Genomic DNA, 6,000 nt, shown 5'->3' with positions numbered 1-6,000 from the left:
CATGAGAGATAGAATAGAATTTTGTGCCTACATCATCTCCCTCATCAATCATTTGTGACTCATCTTCATACCTTGCCCTTGATAGCATATCTGCCACTATGTTGTCTTTACCTGCAATGTGCTTAAACTCGGGATTTAAGGACTTAATGTAGGCAATCCACCGCAACATAGCAATGTCTGGTGTTGAGCAGCTTGTAATCATCCCAAGAAGTGGTAGACAATCTGTTTCTACAACCACACATGCACCAATTAGGTACTCTTTTCCACTTTTCAAGGCTGTAACCATACCCCATAACTCTCTCTTTATCTGTGGATAGTTTCTTTGGCGAGCACTTAGTACCTTTGCTCCAAATCTTACCACATACCTGTGTCCTTCTTTGTCATCTTGCCCTATTGTCCATCCAATCCCTGTAGGACTGGTATCTACTGTCACAATCACTGGCCTTTGACACTCATAGTCTACCTTTCTCAAAGTCGTTGCTGACTGGAGTAACTCCTTTATCTTTTTCATGGATTTTACATGTGCTTCTGTCCATTTAAACTTTTGATTCTTTCTAAGCAGCTCATAAAGAGGATCAGCTACATGTGCATAATGTGGAATCCAAATAACATAGAAGACACATGCTCCCAGAAACCTTCTAACCTCAGTGATGCTAGTGCATGTTTCTTTCATTCTTTGGATGACATCTACCTTTGATGGACAAGGTTTCCTACCATATGGCCCGCACATGTGCCCCACAATGAGCACTTCTTTGACACCAAACATAGACTTTTTCCCTGACAATGTAAGATTCACTTCTTCCAACCTAGACAAAATTTTATCACAATCATTTATGTGATTTACCACAAACCTGCCACATCCCTTGAGATCCAAAGCTTCATCTTTGTCACTTTCTTCACATCCTTTGATAGGCAAATCATCAATGAAAGGCATTGTGATTGGAGGAATAAAGTCACGTAAGACCTTATTCATCCCATTCATCATATGTGCAACCGAGTTGGTTGCTCCCTATGGCAAGGTACACATCCTTACCAAACCCAAAGGTGTCCTCATGGTTGTCAAGTCTCTGCTTTCGATTGCAAGCTGAAATTGATCATACCGTGAGTAGAGATCCCCCATTGAGTAGATTGCCCTCCCTGCAAACGCCCCTGCAAACTTGGTTGTAAAGAAGCATGTTCAATCTTTTCCCTGTTGTTGGGTGGTAAGGGTGAAGCTACTGGTTTCACCTTCTTTGCTACACTCTTGTATTTAGTTTCAACATGGACTTCTGGGCCAACTGTTTGGCTTTCTTTAAAGGCTTCTATTACTTGATACATTTACATAGAGAAAACTTCCACAACTTCATTTTCAAGATGCAAACTAGACCTCATTATAGCATCAAGCTCACCCATAGTATCTACAAAAGAAACTTGTTCACACAAACCCAAAACATTTTCATTAGACTTTAGCAACCCACTCTTTTTCATGCCTATTTGTACATTATGCACATATTGCCTCTCATATCTCTTCAAATCTTCAAGTTTTGTAAAACATACTGATCCATTTCTTGTTACCAAGGAGCTCATCGAGAAAGTTTCACCTATTTTTGGATCAGGCGAGACCCTTTTTCTTTCTATACCACTGCAATCCCGCTTTACAATGGTACTTGGCCAAAACCCATCATTTCTCTATGATCATGAAACTCTTTGCTTACCTTTGGTAGAGGATGTTCTCTGAGGTTGTCACGATTTCTTTCATGGTTTACACAGACTGTGAGAAATTGGACAGCTCGTTTACCATCTTTGCTACGTATTCTAGCATATGCTGAACCATCGTCCATTACCTTTGTTTCCATTCAAACTCCCACAATGTAGGGTTGTCCAAGGATGAGATGATATGAAGATGTATCCTGTACAAAGAAGTTTTGGTCAATCTTTACATCACCTATTGTTACCTTCACACCTGGACATGCTGCATACAATTCACCGGATGAATTGTTTGCCACTTTTACCATCCAGCCATGATCTGTGTCCATCGGCCATTTGTGTAAAGAATGAAGATGCAAGAGAGCTACACAAGACAAGCACAAAGCACACAGAGATGGAAAGCTTCTTCTTCTTCTTCACAGAAAAGAGAGTACAAAATAGCACATATGTACATGCGGTCACTAAGTGTGAACTCGCTAGAAGCGTACTAGGCTGGCACTATAAGTGTAGTCCAGCTGTAGAATCACTGGCAGAGATCCTCCGTGTCGGTCACCTAACGCGCCAGTGAGTAAATGCCGTAAGCGGCCAAGACCCGTAGTGGATGCCAACTCAAGGTGTAGAGCTCGACATCTCAATAATTTGCACTTGTTGTAGAGACTCTTTGACATTATGTTTATTTCTGAACCATGGTCAATCAAGGCAACAAATGGCTCTTCAAGATCACCTACCTTAACCAAAGTTTCTGTAGTAGCCCTTGCCCAATGACTTCGTGAATAGTAACTCCTAGGAATATCTTCAACTTCTTCATCATCATTTGAGAAATGCACTTGCTTCACTCTCCCACTAGATTGGTAGCATCCTACCATAGCTCCATCATTCTCCTTATTTTGCAGTTGCATCCCTTGTGTCTTCGAGGTTTCCCCTTCAACCTGTGGACGAGAAACTTCAGCAAGGGTTTGCCTCTTCCTCTTGATGATGTCAATGATCTCCTCGTGGAATTCACGCTTTGCAATGCCAAGAACTTCTCCCAGAGTGAACTCAATCTTGCTATTCAAGATCCTTTCCTCCAAGACTTTCTTTAAATCTGTAGCAACGTCAATACCAGATTGTAGTTTATAAGTGGGGCCTTTTGTCTTACCTTTCGTTGGCTCTTTCTTCTTTCCTGTTGTAGACTCCTCCATGAGTACTTCAGGTGGAGATGCTCCTTGTTTTGAGGGTGTTTGAGAAGGCATTGCGAAGCTTCTTCCCCCACTTCTAGAAGCTCTTTTTGATGGTCCTTCATCATCATTCTCACGTCTGCGCTTCTCTTCTACAATTGCCTCATTTTGTTGGCATTTTGTAATGTAGGCATGCACTGACAATGAGTCCACTGGATCATTCCATCCTGTTTCTAGACGTATACAATCACCTGCTTCATGTAGAATCTCTTTTGTAAGCTTTCCCTTTTTAGCTAATTGCATGACATTTGGTCAAATTTGACCATGATGGTCACTCACCTCTTCATCACAAGAATGTTCAATTTTTACTCAATAAGTAGCTCCCTCAACTGAAGAGGTGGCATGCTTGGTTGCCATATCTTCAACTAAGGTTTGCATTCCCCCCTTCCCAAAGTTAGTTCTCAAGGGTAGACCTGTCTCTCTTAAGTGGATTTTACCATCCTTAAAAAAGACAACATCTTTTGACAAAGCATCACTAAAATCATCACAATCCCTTCTTACATGGTCTGTACTATCACACCAAATACATCTATTAACAAACCCTTCTTTGGGCTGTTGTCTTTGCCTAGGAAGTGGCCCTGATGGTTGGCCTTTTTCTTCAAGCTTTGCAAACTTCACCTTCAAGTCACGCATTCCCTTCACAAGCTCATCTAGCATGGACTCATCAAACTTAGGAGCGATAAAAGTAGGCTTTACCATTTTGTCAGAAGTTGAGGTGGAAGGACTTGTAGTGTTTACTACCATCTTGTCCCTTCTTCTTTGTCGTTTGGCAAGCAGTGAGACAGCACCTTCAACCTCATTCTAGTCGGTCTTTAGTCCTTGCTCAGCATCTTTATCTTCAAGAAGAAGCTCCAAATTTTCTTGAAACTCTTTACCTGCAGCTTGTAAGAAAAGATCTGTCTTCTTTGTATCTAGTGTGGCCCTTTCTGTCCTAGTGAGTTGTGCATAGCGCCGCTCAAATTCCCTAAGTAGCTCTGTTATTGATAGTCCTTGCTTTGGCTTGACTACCCATTCTAAGAATGTCCTTTTGGTCACTCTCTCCGAGTCCTCCATGAAATATTCCTCCTTTAAAGCTACTTTGAGTTCTTCCCAATTTCTCCCATGCCCATCTTTAATTGCCTTAACATGCTCCCTAATTTCTGGAGCAACAACTAGCTCAAAGCTTTGAATCATCTCACCTTCTGACACGCGATGCAGCTCCATCTCCTTCACATACTCGCGTAAGTACTTGGTTACATCTTTGCCATTGAATTGATCCATTCTGTTGACGACCGCTTGTATGGCCTTCGTTGCTGAAATCTCCCTTCTTTCAGTGGCATGTTGTTGTTGCATGAACATTGCAAATGCTTGAAACATTTGCATTGTTGCTGGGTCAAAATGCATACCCTGCTGCTCAACATGATCACCCATGGTTACCCACAAACTCTCACCCTAGCAGATTTCGCGTCGGGTTCACCAAAAATATATCGAGAAATTTGCAGTCTTGCCAGGAAAGCACCGGGCTTATGGCTGTGAGAGTTTGTGAGAGAACTCAACAAAAACTATATGAAGGATTTAAACCATAGATGCCATGAAAACTAGGGTTTGGAAAGAAGTGCAATCAAAGAAGACTCACTCTTTCTCTCTTGCACTGACACACACACAAAGAAAGAACGCAAAAGAGAATGTCAAAACAATACGAGGATGAAAACATCAAGGCTATGGTCATATCGTATCATGGGTAATATGAAATGGTTAATGGATGAGTTAATGGCATTCAATCTTGGCTGACCAAATAGGCTACGAATTGTTCTTTGGAATTGTAGTTTTGTGCTTACCATAATATAGATATTTTGTCTAGTGATTGGGATTAACTGTGTGTACAAATCCTCTTGGTTCATAGCAAGATAACTACGCTTAAATCAAAAGAAAAATTATAGTCTATGAGAGGTAGTATGATGGGATCCGGTGATAGAAGTATTTCATTGAGCCTTTCAGGGCCGAGCAGAAACACTATACGTTGTTGAAAGTGTATTTTACGGCTAATCCATACGTTAATTCTAATAGATCGTATAGAGTGAAAGCGATAGAAATGATCATCATGTGGGTTATTCATCTAGGATAGTATGTGAGAAATGTAGATATGAGAGAAGTAAAGAGATGAGAAGTTTCCCTCCCAAGCCCTATTCTTGTCCGTAGGCAATAAGGATACTGCGGGGAGAGATGTACCTGTAGCAAGAGAACCTAGAGAGGATGAATTACTAAGAATGAGAGAGATAGGTTTGGTTAAGGAGATGAGATTAGATACATATATATATATATATATATATATATATATATATATATATATATGTTGGATTAGAAATGAAAATGAAAACAACAAGAAATCAAGAAAACATCAATGTAGAACACATCTTACTTGAAACCCTTCGGCACCATTATTGATGGGAGAGAGAAGAAGAGTGGATAATTCCACTTTGGTTGATACACCAAGTGCAAGACCTTCTTTGATTAGAGTTGATCTTCCAAGGTTAGCTTGTTGCAAGAATGGCTAGTCTCCCTCTAGGAGAAAGTGTAGACTTGGGCTTATGTTAATGGCTAAGTACAATTACTACTCACTTCCTCATGAATTCCTCTCATCAATGGCTTAAATGCTTGAGTTCCTTCCAAGGAAGAAGAGGTCCCCTTTTATAGGTGAAGGGAACCCCCAAGGGTTTACACAAGAAGAGAGGAGCCAGTGTGAACAGGAATTGGAAAAGTTGGAAATGAGCTGCCCCTGCATGATGTGGGCAGACTGGGGTCCAGTACTTTGATCATATCTCCTCAACCGTGGCTCCAAATAAAAAAGTAAAAATATGAGCAAAAACTTCAGCTCATTAGCTACGATTTTCATTTTAAAATCGTTTTCCAATTCGGATTGGAACCTTGTGTAAAAAATTCATCAAAATAGGGTCCATTTATGGCAACAAAAGTCTTCATGTGGTCTCCTCAGCCTAGACATTCATTTAATTCCAAAGGACACCTCATGCCATATGAAAGCATGACATTGCTCCTTGATAAAGTTTTGTAATCATGCTTGCAATAATGCATTAAAATAAGTGTATCTTTGAAATCATGC

The sequence above is a fragment of the Adiantum capillus-veneris genome, chromosome 20, assembly GCF_014529385.1.
Source record: "Adiantum capillus-veneris isolate H3 chromosome 20, ASM1452938v2, whole genome shotgun sequence".
NCBI classification, from domain to species: Eukaryota; Viridiplantae; Streptophyta; class Polypodiopsida; order Polypodiales; family Pteridaceae; genus Adiantum; species Adiantum capillus-veneris.
Note: the sequence above shows the minus strand (reverse complement) of the source record.